The sequence below is a fragment of the Pinus tabuliformis genome, chromosome 3_2, assembly GCF_031772625.1.
Source record: "Pinus tabuliformis cultivar Carrire ecotype Pingquan chromosome 3_2, CPIR1, whole genome shotgun sequence".
Classification (NCBI taxonomy): Eukaryota; Viridiplantae; Streptophyta; class Pinopsida; order Pinales; family Pinaceae; genus Pinus; species Pinus tabuliformis.
In genome coordinates this window covers 625,899,934-625,916,109 of record NC_142302.1, presented here as the reverse complement: position 1 = coordinate 625,916,109, position 16,176 = coordinate 625,899,934, and positions in this window count along the sequence as shown.

Below are 16,176 nucleotides of genomic sequence, written 5' to 3'. Positions count from 1 at the left end.
TAGAGTCTAAGTATCATTGAAAAAACACACTAGAGGCTTGCATGCCTTAATGGCAAGTACTCTTGCCAATGAACAATGGGAGTACATTAATATCCCTTGTTCGTTGGATCTTGTAGGTGACTCGACCACGACAAATTTATTCGTACCTACAAAGATGTGTTAGGCATCCTGACTCCATTGGAATCAATGTGGGAGCTCTTGTGTTGGCTAGGGGCATTCATTAACGGCCACTAAGTCAACAACTTCTTGCTATGTTCGACATCGACACATTTAATCACATAGTAAGATTTGTGCCATCGAGCATTGAAGACTTGAAGACCCATATTTGTAGCAGATGAAGCCAATTTCTTTTCATTGTTTTTCAGTTTGTCATCACTTGAGGACAAGTCAATCAATAAGGCTGGGAGGGAAATGTAACTTATATATTTTGTATATACTTCCAAGCCTTATAGATTTTCAGCCATATTTAGCAGACTCATTGGATTTTCATCCAACAGCAGATACGACTTTCAGCCATGTTCAGCAGACTCCTCAGATTCATCATCTAGTAGCAGAGGATCCAGCAGCCGATACGACAACACAGATCCATCTTTCATCCACAGCTGAACATGCATGATTCATCCACCATTTTCCCAACCAAGTAAAGAAGACCATGAACCAAAATTTTTGCAGCCACACGTGCACAACTCTCATCCATTTTGGAAGGGTAAGTTAAGGTATGATATTTTCTAACTTTTAACCATTAAATTCCTTGAAAAGTTAGAATAATTATTTTTGGAAAAACTTCACTTCCTTTTTCCTTGCTTTCCCCATTTCACATAATTGCCCAAAATCATCCGTTTAAGGGGAAGGATACATTCACATTCATATATCACATTCATATAACATCTGCATTCATATATCACACTAATCTACCCCACTTACCTTCAAAATATATTCGCTATTACATGAGCATACAAATGGCTTTGTCAAAAGTATTTTTAAAATTTAATTGGATGCCAATACAATCATGGTTGTTACACAAGAACCAACCATGATGCATTCCAACAAAAATACTCTGCAATAAAAATCACATTATCAATATGCAAAGATCATACATTGAATGCAACAAAGAAAATATGGTTGAAACAAAGAACCAACCCAAGTTGTAGTCCATCAAAATAACGCTTTGCAAAAGTTAAGTAAATGATATCATGCAGAGTTTAAGCCAAAGCTCAAGTACCAAGAAGTAATGTAATAGATTGCATGAGGACATGCAATAACTTAAGTTTGGGGCAGATGTTGGGCTCAAAATAGTCTCTATTTTCACTCCATTATTCACAATATCTTCACATTTTACTTCATGTCACCTCCATCCCACCTCCACATCATTACATTTACCTCATTATTGGGTCATAACTATGCTTTTCCAAATTTATTAATTCTTAACATTTTTAAGTGAATTTATGGCTAAACTTTAGAAAATAAGATGCTTATACTTATACCTAACAATTAGAATGAGTTTGTTGACATGTGTAGGCACAAAGGAAGCTTCCAGGACATCTTTATGTGGCCTTGAATGATCAAATTCGAATTTGATAAGATAAGCCTCATGGAAAAGATCATGGAGGAAAATCATGGACCTCATGGAGGAGATCATGGAGGATAGGGTTATGTGTCTAGATGGTTGAGAAATGTATGGAACTAAAGAGAGATTAGTGGATCATCATTATGAGTTTGTTATCTCATCTCATTGTATTAATAGGAGTACCTCCTCCATTCCAAAGGGAGGACTCTTGGAGCATTGTATCCAACTTATGATGGCATAGAATAAAAGCTTCATTTTACATATATTTTCATTATGTAGTTTTAGATATAAGTTGTACATATATTTCCATTATGTAGTTTTAGATATAAGTTGCCTTAATGTAGTATATGAAATAGCTTGTCACTTTGTTCTTAGGAGAATTGAGCTCACTCTAGAAGGATCAAAGGAGCATGTTATTTCTTATTAGATCTTATTTCATTTAATTGCTTAGATGTTTGAGGATTTGATTTGTTATGAATGATGAATGAGCTTTAAATTAGAATCTTATCAGCATATGAGAGAACAACCAAGGGTCTAAGTTAGACGCTCTCTCCATTTGATTTGCATGATAATTGAAATTCATTCTTTTGTTTTTCTGTTTCAAGTCATTTCATTTCTTATGCTTATGAATGAATCTTAGTTTAGTTTGGATTAGTACATGAGAGGACAATCAAGAGACTAAGTTAGTCTTTCTCTCTCTTTGAATCTAAACAACAATTAAAGTTCATTCTCTTGTCTTCATTTCAAGTTTCTAGTTTTATGTAATCAATGATTTCTCTATGATACTGTAGGGAAGGACAACCAGGACCTCCTTAGTTAGGAGCCTCTTCCCTTGCATATTATATTGAATCATAAATAATTTAGCTAGACATAGAGTTAGTTGCCTACTCCTGCATATATATTGTTGGCACCATTACAAGCTTACGAGTTTCCCTGGTTGATAATTTAATGCAGCAATTTAAGCCCAATAAATTGCCCAACAAGGGAGCTTTAGATTTACAATCCCTTCTGAAGTGCCCTTCCTTTCCGCATTTCCAGCCACACCTCCTTTGTAGGTTTTCCTGGAGATTTAGATCTCCCACTCAATGACTTATTTTTGTTTCTGTTCTGGGACCATCCTCGTACAGACAAGGCATCACCATTCTGGTTGTCCATATTTTTCCGTCCATCTCCTCCGTCAGCAAGGCTGAGACTATTTTCATCAAACTGCAAAGCAGTTGCATTGCTACCTATTGCAATAACCAGACTATCCACGAATCTGGTAGAGAACACAACAGACTGATGCACTTATCTTCATCTGAAATTTTAATATCAACAGATAATAACTGACTTACCACAGTATTAAACGCATTCAGATGCTCTGTCACTGAGTCTCCATCTTTCATCCTCAGGTTATACATCTTTTTCCGCAGGAACAGTTTATTCACCAGAGACTTAGATTGGTACAAAGTCCCTAACTTGACCCACAAAGCCTTTGCCGTAGCTTCCCCTGATACATTCAGCAATACTGAATCCGAGACGCACAATCGTATTGTGCTCTTTGCCTTCCGATCCAACTTCTTCCATTCTTCATCGGTCACTCCCGATGGTTTAGTACCTGGATCTACCGCAATCCACTGATCTTTATCCACCAACAGATCCTCCATTTTGAGTTTCCACAACGCAAAATTCTGACCATTGAACTTCTCAATCTCTATCTTTCCACTGCTCGCCATCTTCTTTCACCACCAAAGTCGATTTCACAGATCTCCCACTGAACAGGGTCTACCACAGGCCCGAGCGAAACCCCTCAGCAACAAAGGCGTCCCCTTGAAGCCAAAACAGCGCCGATACCAAATGTAGGTTTTAACCCTGTACAGAAATTACCTGCATACGAATTCTTAAACAAAGAAAATAAACAATGCGAGAGCATAACCCATAAAACACATATGCACAGAGATTTTTCCGTGGATCCCAAAACTGGGACTACCAGCTTGATTTTTCATTATGTTCCTTTCAATGTTACAATACATATTTATACATGCCGAAGCATCCAATACCATGGACCGAAAACCATCGCGTCCAATACCATGGACCGAAAAACCATCGCGTCCAAAAAAAAATGTGCGAAAATCATGCACAAAACCATAGGTGGGTCCGCCCAACCTAACATATGGTCCAAAACCAAAATTTTCCGGGGCGCTGCCCTGGACCCCATAAAGTGGGGTTACGGGTGCCCTTCAAACCCCTATTAACTACGTGGAAAGAATATAACACAACCCAACATCAACAAGAAGTTCTCAAACTTTTAAAGGATAACGCCACTTTGATGCATAATCAAATGAAACAACAAGCAGATCAACATCACAGTGAAAGAAGTTTTGATGTGGGTGATTGGGTATTTTACGGCTACATCTCAAGTAAGATATTTATGAGAAGGAAATGTTGGAAATACTACATGCACTTAAGGAATGGCAACCTTGCCTAATGGGAAGACACTTTAAGGTAAAAATGGATCATGATAGTCTTAAATACTTTTTAGAACAAAGATTATCTTTAGAAGAATAGAAACAATGGGTCACAAATATGTTGGGTTATGATTTTGAAATCATCTACAGAAAAGGGAAGAAAAATGTTGTTGTAGATGCATCTCTCAAGAAAGGATGAGGATGTGGAAGCATTGTTTTGTGCTATTTCTATTATCCAAACAGATTGGATAAACAAAGCAAGGGATGAATGGAAGAAGGACGAAGAAGTGTGGCCACTCATTCAAAAGTTGCAAAAGATCCCAGTTCAAATAATATTTCTAGAACTTGACAAGGAAGGAAAAATCATATTGGAACCTGAAGCAGTCACAGAAACAAGAAATTGACAGCTACGAAAACGATCAATTTCAGAGCATCTCATCAAGTGGAAGAACTTACCCGCTGAAGATTCCACATGGAAGGATGATAATTTTATACAGAAGCATCCAGAACTACTCAAGCGTTGAGGACAACACTTTTTGAAGGAGAGGGGCATGTTAGGTCCCTATACTACTAGTGTAACCCCTTATTGTTATTAGTGCAGCCCACTTATTATATTGTTGTGCCCATGTAGTACCCATATTGTTATTATTGTGCCCATAGAAGGCCACTATTGTTATTGTTGTGCCCTTAAATTATTATTGTTATGTCAGCTCTGATTTATATTATGAAACCTTAGACTCATATATATAGAAAGGAGGTTGTCATTTGTATCATCCAAGAATTGTTCATTTATGTAATGTAAAGGAGATCACCCCCTCGAAGAGGCTGAATTCTAAGGTGTTGATCTTTCTTTTTCTATCTTTTGTGAGCTGGTTTCATACACACAACTATTGTGTTTTGCTAGTCCTCATGTTTTCCCATCCTACTCATAGGGGGAGTTTACTACTAGTAGAGAATATGCATAGGCCTTTCATTGTCTGAATTCTCCTATAGTGTGTTTATTTTTGTGAATTTTAGAAGCAAATGTTAAGTTTGAATGCCATCTAGTTGATAATGAGGAGCTTTTGGTTGAAGTGACAAAGTTTATTCTTAACATAGCCACAAACTGCACCCATGACATGAAGTATTTTTGCACTCTAAAATTATATTGGCACACCAAATATTGGTGGAACATGGCTTCATAGGTCAATAATTTCAACATTAAAAAATGAAGGCTCACCTAGATTGAGTGGAGAAATAAGGTTGTGTTCTCCTAACACTCTGCAAGTAGTTGGTGAAGAAGCAAGGTGGGGTCATGGACTCAGATGCTAGTGCAGGCTCTAGGGCAATCCCCATAGACATTTTAGTGGATGCATGTGCAAACTCAACTCCTCCCAAGGTTTAATGCTTCAATGTTAGTTTGTACTAGCTTCCTTTTCCTATCATAGTTCATCTAGGATATATAGAAATTAGGGGGTCTTGGTTTCCAATTATGGCAAGAACAATTTAGTAGTAACATTTTAGATTTTGGATTGCCTAGTTTCTCATATGGTAGGATTTTAGGTCTTTAATTACTTTATCCAGTCTCACTCTATCCAAAGAACCACATTACTCTTGAATCATCAATGTTTTTTATTGAAAAAAGGGCCTAAAGGTTTGTCAATGTCTTTTACTTGTCAATATTTCTACTAATTGAATTTCTTTCTTATTGGTGTTAGACTCCGTCTCATGTCAGAGATTGATTCTTCTTCAAAACCCTGTTTTGAAGAAGAAATCATTAATGTGTTGTTTAAATTATGTAATTTATCTCCAGCTCTTCAAAAGGGAGCAGTTTCCTTAGCTCTTATCTCTGCAAAAGCACAATTCAAAACATTATCAGGTTCAGATGCAAAGCAAGTTAATAAGGTGTTGAACGTAGATCATGTTTGTGCCCCTCCCTTACAATCACAGCAAGATCAGGCAGTAGACAACGTTATCTGATTTGTCCTCAGTTTTTTCTGCTCATCTATGCGAAAGTGATTTAAAATGTTCCTGTAGTGAATGCATCAGTTGCAAAATCTGGACCTGTTCATGTTTCCACAGTTAATAGCATTCAAGAGGGTGTTCATGAAGGGTCAGAGCAGTTAAATTGTTTCAATGGAAGTTAATGCTTGTGAGAGTTTGGGCGTAGTCGACAATGCAGCTTATCAGGTACTGCCAGCGGGCTACCATACATTGCTGGTGGGAGATAGACCATCTAAGTCACGAAATTATAAACCTGCAATTTCAATTCCTTACTGGTATCTCTAAAATAATTCAGCTTAGTATAGTATAGTAGAAGGCATGACTACCGTTTTTGATGCATACTTTGGTCCATCATTGGATGCAAGCAATCAAGCACTGCTCCCTCACGTATAAAAATAAGGGGAAAAGGTCACCATAACAATGAACAATCCTGTCAGTAAATTGATGTGGCCTTTTGTGACGTTTAAGGAGAAAATTCATTACACAAATCAGTTTGCTGATGGGCCAATACAGGACCATTGTGTATATCTCTAATTGATTGATTGCAAGGCTTTGCAGGCTGGAACTAGTCACAATCTTGGGCAAAAATTTTTCTCGTGTGTTTTTGGTACTCAGTTCACTGATGAAAATGGACAGCGACAATATGTATGGCAAACTTCTTGGGCAGTAAGCACACGCATGGTGGGTGGCATTTTATGACTCATGGCGATGATACGGGCTTGATGCTTCCACCAAGGATGGCTCCAATTCAGGTAGTTATTATTCCAATATGGAAGAATCGCCGATGAGAGGTGCGATCTTGGAGGTAGCATCTAACTTAGAGAAGATACTTAAGGCTGCTGGCATCAGGGTCAAAATGGATGTTGAAGATGAGCAGTATCAACTTAGACCCATGAACTGTCCCTATCATATACTTGTGTACAAGCATAGCCTGCGCTCCTACAGGGACTTACCCTTTAAAGTTGCGGAATTGGGTACTGTATATAGATATGACATGTCAGGAAGCTTACATGGTCTTTTCCGTGTAAGGGGTTTCACCCAGGATGATGCACATGTCTTCTGTTCGCCCAGCCAGATTCAAGGAAGAAATAAGAAGTGTTTTAGATTTGACAGAAGCAATCTTGTCTCAGTTTGATTTTAAAATTATGAAATAAACCTATCGACAAAACCTGAAAAGGCAGTGGGCCAGTGATGTTATTTTGGGAGAAGAAAGCAACCCGTGCTTTAAAAGATGCTCTTGAAGACAAGGGGTGGGACTATTCTGTTGATGAAGGAGGTGGTGCATTTTATGGTTCAAAGATTGATCTTAAGATTGAAGATGCACTTGGAAGAAAGTGGCAGTGTTCGACAGTTCAGGTTGATTTCAATTTGCCTCAGCGATTTGATCTATTCTATATTGTTTCAAATTCATAGAAAAAACGGCCCATCATGATTCACAGGGCCATCCTAGGATCTCTTGAAAGGTTCTTTGGCATATTGATAGAGCGTTATGCTGGTGACGTTTCTTTGTGGCTTTCTCCAGTGCAAGCCTGTATTGTAACCTGTAACAGACACTCAGGTTCAATATTGTCGAAAGGTAGTGGCAAAGATGAAAGAGACAAATTATTAGAACAGAATTATCATTTGGTGAACGTCTTAGCAAACTAATTTGGAATTCAGAAACACAGAAGATACCTTTGATGGCAGTTGTGGGGCTAAAAGAGGTTGAAAGTGAAACTCTGATTGTTCGAACGAGACACATGGAGAGAACTCGGGACCATGAACATCAATGAAGTTATAGAAAAAATTCAAAACGCAGCAGCTAATAGAAATTTTATAGCATAATAAAATTCAATATTACCGTTCCCAATATGGCAATTTCCTCAAAGTGGCAAACATCTTTTCAGTGGTCATTTTGGCAGAAGCCATCTTCCAGAGTGGTATGCGATGTGAAGACCGCGTGGCTGGCCAGTTGTCAACATGGGAGGATTGTGTCATCAATGAGAGCCTACATAACAGAAAAATAAGATTCGATCTTCTATTAATAGCTTCAGTTAAATCTCCAGGTGGATCTATGCCCCAGTTGATATCTTTAAGTGGCCATCAAAGGATTTTAACCGCATTGAGTTGTTTATACATAAGTCATTGTTTTATAGAACCTTCTGCATATGAATTAAAGATATCAGTAACGTTGGCATTCAAAAGTGCGATTACCTATTTCTATCATCAGCTAGTTTTCATGGGCCATTCGAAATCTTCACGCTGGAATAATGGAAGGCTTTTCTATCTTTAGGAGCAGATGGAGGATTCTCCTCTATTTTCATGGGTTTAGTTGAAACAGCGCCCTGTTTTGGGGGTCGATCTGTTGTTTTTTGGTTTTTAGTTGATTTAATGTATAAAAAAAAAAAAAATTTTAGAGAGAGGGGAGAGTTTCTGAGTGCTGAGTGCTGGAACAGAGCTTTCAATGTACAGTTTTCTGCAGAGATTTTTAATGAAAATTTTGCAGCTCTAATTCTGAGATTCATGTGGTATGTTAATTTAGCATAAGTTTTCCCTTTGTCTCATATGTAAACTGTTATGTTTCATTCACCTCATGATCATTTCTAATTGAGCAAATGAAGTGTTTAGGTAGAATTCATAGTATTATATGCTCTGCCTATAAGTTTGTTCAATTCAATGTTTTCTACTGTTTAAGGAGGATTCAAAGTATTGTTTGCCCTCCTTAGCTCCTCACCAGTCTTGCCATCCCATTTAAAATCTAGATTTGATGCTAAATTCCTTGCCTACCTTGCCTCAGTCGTCAAACCTGTGTTGTTCATTATATTTCTCTGTTTGAAACTGTGATTTTGCCCATGCAGCCCAGAAAAACCCCGTCATTTAAAAACCCCCAAATCAACCTTCCAAATCAGTTTACTAGCCTAATATTAATGTTACTTTTATGGGTCATCTCGCCATTGAAGATTTTACCGAGATAGACCAGAGAGAGCCTTCTCATACCCCGTAGGGCTAGCTACGAGGTGAAATGGTTTGATGTTGCCTTGAAGGTTTACCTTCCTCAGCCTAGGGTGAAATCTCAAGCGCTAACAATTGGAAAAAGAAAAAAATGAACATATGTGTTAATGGTCCCACCAATTTTTGAAATGGATGGTGATTTAGCACTTTTGACCCAAAAATATGGATTTTTAGGGCTAAAGATCTTGATTTGAGGTTCCATTCCTTGAGGAGTCAGTAACTATATTTGTAAAATCCATAGATTTTTTATGGCATTGGCACCTTTGCTAGTGTTATCTATCCAAGTATAACACACCCACTTAGACTTTTATCAAGTCATCAACAGTGCCTTAGAGGGAAATGTAGTGTTCCATATAAGTAACCCTACCTATGGTATTGAAACCATCAAACTTGTTTAGATCTACTTTGGGATATGTATTCCACATATGGTTAACGTAAAATAAAGGTCTCTTTCTATGGTTATTCTAAAGTGGTGGTTTGCTATAATGTTCTCCATCCTCAAGATTTTCCTCACGTAGGGGATTCATGTGCTACTACCACCCACAATTCTAATTGGTTATGAAGCGCTTGACCAACATATTGCATGTTTTCTATTAGGTAGCCACACTTTCTAGTGATTTAATCTTATGAACTTGTGTTTGAAAAAAAAAATGAGATCAAAAAATGAGAGCTCAAACTCCTTGAACTAGTTGTCCAATTACATGACATTTTTTCTAATGGTCAAGCTTCGAGTGGTTGTCATGTTTCCATGGATCCACGAAAACGGTTACTAGTAAGTTATACCAATATGATCAACTTCATGTAAGGATGCTTTGGGATAGGTCACCTATAATAGTATGATTTGGTCCTTAAAAGAAATTCTACTTGAAATTTATATTGATGGGATCATCACTCTACAATGGATCTTTTGGGATAGGTCATCCAAAATGGTATGGATTGGTCATATGTGTGTGTGTGTGTATTTTTTTGGTCATGCATGAACATGTTTACATATTCTTAACATTATAGAAAAATTGGATTTTTAGTGGCCCATTGTGTAGAGGCTAGGGTTTGCAAGGTACCTTAGGAAAAGGAGTGACAGGTTCTATAACTCACCTATATACCAAAAAGATTCCAACAACAATACTTGGCCAAATAACTCAAGGTGTTGATTATGATTCCAATGGAAAGCTTGTCACAATAGATTCATGAAAGAAATATATAATATAAAGGTTTAGTTCCATTTAGATTACATATTTGTTATTATTGTTTTTTGTTTTTTATGCATGAAATATATATATGCCAAAAATATAAAATAGGTAAATACAATCACTTGCAAACCCAATTGAACATAAATATATGCTCTAGGAAACCCTTTCAAGACAAAACCAGTTGGAAGGTGAGGCTACTCTACTCTCTTTTCTTTGGAATGTAAATCATTCAAGTGCAAAGAGAAGGCACTCTCTATGGTGTTTCCTAAGACTCATGGCTTGTGGGCTGCCATAAAAAAAAACTCTCTTTATTGTACTCTTTCTCTATCCATACTTAACTACTCTACTCTAATATGAAACAAAATGTAAGCAAATAGAATGGAATCCATTTTCCTTCTAGTGGTCCAACTATCACAAAGCTTGATAGCCAAATAGGGGTTAGATTTGACCCATTCTACCCTCAACATGAGTTCCAAATCAACCCTTCTAGAGTCTTCTTCATAGTCCCCATGTGGCTAAACCTTTTCCATGAGTTAGAGGGCTAACGTGGCATCCTCTTGCATTATGGTGGTCAATTACAATAGGAAAATTCCAAGAGGCATAACTTTTACATCTAAACTCAAATTGATGTGATTATTACATTTTATAAAGGTATTCAAATGTATAACAAAATAATGATGTCCAATGCTTGAGTGGGAAAGTTTTACAGTAAAAAACATTTGTTAAGGCCTCAAATGATCCCTAGAAGGTTTCAGACCTTAATTCCCCATACTAGTTCCCACCAATAAAACTACTCTTCTAAGGTGATTCCTTAAAATTTCCACTCTAAAAGCATTGATATGGATGAAAAATTATATAGTGATCTGGATTTTTTCCTCTACCTTCTCCTTGGAGTACCATTTAGACTTTCCTGGAAATTACACTTTTAACCAAATTTGCCAAAGGTCATGTTTCCCTTGTCTTATAATTATAGACCTCTTCTGCAAAATTGTATCCTTTTTCAACTATGCTTGAGCATTTGGTGCTAAATCCTCTATGAAAGGTAGGACTTTGTCCACTTCTTAGTCCAACAAGGAAGGTTCATATAGTTTTATATTTTCCATATTCATCACTAAGTAAATTGGCATGTATAAGGATATAATGAGTTTGTATGCATTATATCCCATCTTTTCCAGTATCTCGATAGGACCATATCACAGAGCCTTGATTTTCTTACCAAGCCCCAGTAGCCTCTCCTTGTTTAAATGTAACCCTACTTTGTCTCCCACTCGAAATGAATTCTCTATAATATGTTGATCATCCCTGGCCTTGTATTTTTCTTGTAACTTCTTCAATACCTCTTTCACATATAAATGGACATGCATGATCTTATCAACATTTTTTTCTACTCTTAAAGCATCCCCTGTGATATCCTCCTTCACTCCTCCTTGCTACCCATATAAAAAATCTAATGGTGAAGGTGGAAAACATCCAAAACAAGTCACAGATTATGACTAACCAATTGAAGTGTGGAGTGCTTTGTTGTAGAAGTGTTGTATGTAGACCAAATTTTCATCCCAACAATTTGAATGATTTTGATTGTCCTATTGGATACTTCTATTTTCCCATATGTCCATGGATGGAATGTTGTAGACCTTTTTAATTTTGTGTTTGTCTTCTCCCACAATGTATTCCAAAATGTACTAAGAAATATGGTATCCCTATATGAAATGATGTTCCTTGGTATCCAAACAAATACAGCTAGACTTGTTCAAAGAACAAGTTTGTTGCAACTTTCCCACGATGGTATTTTTATAGGTAATGAGAAAGCACATCTTGTTGAAACTGTCAACTACCATGAACAAGTAGTCATTTTCTTTCTTGATTTTTTGTAAACCTCCCACGATGTCCACGGAAATGATTTTCAAGGACGAGTGGGTACAAGTAAGGGGTGGTATAGACCCTATTTCATGTTACTAGGCTTGTTAGTACAACAAATTATACATCCTCTAATGAATCTAACTCCATCTTCTCTTATCTTGGGCTAGTACATATACTTCTGCAAATTAGCAATTGTCTTCCCAACAACAAAATGCCCTGCAACCTTCAAGGTGTAAGCATCTCTAATCAACTGCAGTCACTCACATTTAAGAACATATAGCTTATCCAACCTATAGAGTAACTCATTCTGGATATGATAGTCAACTATGTTATCACCATTGTCCATGTATGGCCCTATAGTTGTTGATACACTTCCCTAAATTCCTCATCCTCTATATATGAGTCTTTGTATGCAACATGGGTGAAAGGATCATATCAAAGGTCTCAAAGCTTTGATTTTTGGTGTGGGTGGTATTTTTAAGCACGTCAGTCAACTCGTTTGTGTTTCCCTTCTTATACTTGATTAGAACCCCATCCACTTGTAATGTTTGTTATGTTGTAACTTATGTTGGGCTTGTAGGTACTGTAGTGGTTGGTGATCTCTATGGGTGATTGTCTCTTTCCCATCAAGTAGTGTTTCCACTCTTTGATAGCTTATACTAGGGCATAGAGTTCATTGTCATGTGTAGGGTAGTTGAGAATCACCCATGAATCACTTTGTAATGTTAGCATATATGCCTTTCTCCCTACATCAAGGTTGTTCCCATAGCATAGCCACTTGTATTTGTCTCAACTTCAAAGGGCTACTGCAAGTTTGGTAATGAAAGAATCGATGCTTGAATAATTTTTATTCAACCCTTCAAGGGACTTCTGTTGACCCTTCCCCCACTAAAAACTTTTTTCACTCATTGTTATGGCATGGAGTGGTGTGACTACCTCTAAAAATGAAGTTATGAATTTTCCTAGTTACTGTGCTGTCCTAACCTCTAAAACATTTATAGGCATTGATCACATGATGATGGGATCCATATTTACAAGATCTATCTTAGGCTCCCCTCCACCTATCACATAGCCTAAATACACCAAAGACTATTATACAAATTGTACTTCTTGATATTTTCCATCAGTTATTGCTTCTTCAATGTCTTTGGTTCCTACATTAAATATGAGATGTGCTCCTCCTAGGTAGCGTTGTATACCAATATATCATTCATATAAACAATAACAAATGAATCTAGATATGGGAATAATATATCATTTATTAATCTCATGAACTTAGTTAGTGCATTGCATAGATCAAATGGCGTGACTAACCACTCATACAAACCTTGTCTAGTTTTGAAGGTGATCTTCTAGGTATCTTCTTCTTTGATTCAAACTTAGTGATACATCAATTTTAAATCTATCTTGGTGAAGTATTTTTCTTTTTGCAACTAACCTTAAACTACCTAGAGTTCAAACCTTAAACTAGAGAAGGGACACCATGTATCCACTTTGACGTTGAGTTCTCTAATTAAACCAAAGAGCAGAGGAATTGCTACTTGGAGCTTTAAATCGATCCATTAATCTAATGCACTTTCATAGCTATAACCCATTAACAAGGAAACACTAACTAAAGTGCCAACATAAGTGGAGGGGATAAACACTCAGAAGAAAACAAAGATTAATAAAGCTCTTGAATGACTCTTTATGCCATGGTTTTCAGTTGGAAAGAGACCCATTTTAACATTCATCCTATAACCTTTCCTTCCCTTGCCACCCTAGTTCATTATTTCCTATAATTCTCATAAATTTCACCTCAATCATGATTGACATAGGCTCGAAGGTGGATTGAAAGTCTGGGTGTACTTCCAAGGCCCCCCACCCATTAACTGGCATGATGTATCATACCTCCCATGAGTGCATGTCATATGTAGTCATTCTAACCAACTCTTCTAAACATGTTGACTCCCATTTGGAGGGTGTGCCACACCCCCCTTTTAATTCGTTCGTTGGCAGTTCAATGTTATGGCATAGATGCCACACTTGGGTGCCCTCCAAGTGGGATAACTGATCTTATTTTATTTTTTTTACTAGTATTTTATTATTTCCCTTAAGACGCCCATTTTAGACCTCGAAATTCCCCTAATGTAAATCTTTGTGAATTCTAGAAGTATAGGTTAAGTTTGAATTACATTTGGTTGATGATGAGGAGCTTTTGGTTGAAGTGGCAAAATTTCTTCTAGACATTGACAACATCCACACCCACAACACGAAGTATTTTTACACTCTGGAATTTTATTGACACATCAAACTGTTGGTGGCGCATGCCTTCATAACTTAGGACTTTAAGCATTTAGAAATAAATTGATTGTGTTATGAAACTAGCTCACAAAAGGATAGAAAATATAGATCAACGCCTTAGAATTCAGCCTCTTCGAGGGGGCAACCTCCTTTACATTACACATATGAATGATTCTTTGATGATTCAAATGACAAAACCTCCTTTCTATATATAGGAGTCTAAGGAGTCACAATATAACCCAGCCGACCTAACAATAATAATATAAAGGCACAAAAATAACAATAGAGGGATTCTATGGGGCACAGTAATAACAATATGGGGACAATAGGGGCACAACAATATTAATAAGGGATACAACTACAATAGTAATGGGGTAATCACTAGTATTATAGTGACCTAACATGCCCCTCTCCTTTAAAAAAGTGTTGTCCTCAACGTTTGAGTAGTTCTCGATGCTTCTGTATAAAATTCTCATCCTCCCGTGTGGAATCTTTAGCGGATAAGTTCTTCCACTTAATGAGATACTCCGGAATTGATCGATTTCGTAGCTATCGATTTCTTGTTTCTATGACTACTTCCGGTTCCAAATTAATTTTTCCTTCCTTGTCAATTTCTGGCAATATTGTTTGAACTAGGAGCTTGTCGCCTATAACCTTCTTTAAACATGAAACATGGAAAACTGGGTGCACTTGAGAAGCTGTAGGAAGCTCCAATTTGTATGCCATAGTACCAATCTTTTGCAACACCTTGTAGGGACCATAATACTTTGGTGATAACTTATTATCCTTTTTAGCTTGCTTGAGGGACATTTGTTTATATGGTTGTAGCCGAAGGAATACCCAATCACCTACATCAAAACTTCTTTCGTTGCGATGTTGATCTGCCTATTGTTTCATTCTATTCTGCGCCAACACGAGGTTATCCTTTAAGAGTTGGAGGACTTGCTGTTGATGCACAATGTGATGTTCCACTACTTTAACCTTAGTATTTTCTCTTAAATATGATGTGATGGATGGTGGCTGATATCCATAAAGTGCCATAAATGGGGTCATTTTTGTTGTTGTATGGAAGGAAGTGTTATACCACCATTCAGCAAGAGGCAACCATTTGACCCATTGTGTCTGTTTATTAGATACAAAGAAACAAAGATATGCTTCCAAACATTTGTTTACTATCTCAGTTTTTCCATCAGATTGAGGATGATAAGATGAGCTATGAGCTAACTGAGTACTGAGACAAGAAAATAATTTTCTCCAAAAATTTCCAGTGAAAATGGGATCTCTGTCACTTACAATAATCTTTGGGTTTCCATGTAGCTTTTGAATTGTTTCCATAAATGTAGTAGAAACTGTACTGGCTTTAAATGGATGTGATAATGCACAAAAGTGTGCATACTTGGTAAGTCTATCAACTACCACCATGATGACACTCTTTCCCTCATACTTGGGTAAACCTGTGATAAAATCCATTGAAACCTCCTCCCAACGTTGGCTTGGAATGGATAAAGGTTGTAATAGACCTGGGGTCTTAATTGTTTCAACTTTATTTTGTTGGCAAACCAACCAAACATTCCGCCAAAAAAATTTGAATATCCGATTTAAGGCCATCCCAAAAAAATTCCTTCTTAATCCTGTGGTAAATTTTTAAAATCCTGAGTGCCCTCCTAAGAGAGAAGTGTGCAATTCCATAAGAATCTTTTGTTTGAGTTGGGAATTCTTACAGAGGTATAAGCGATCTTTGTACCATAATGAATCATTTTGCCAGCTAAATGTATGAGATGTATTGGAATCTTGTTGTAACTTTCGAATAAGTGCCCACACTTCTTCATCATTCTTCCATTCCTCCCTTGCTTCG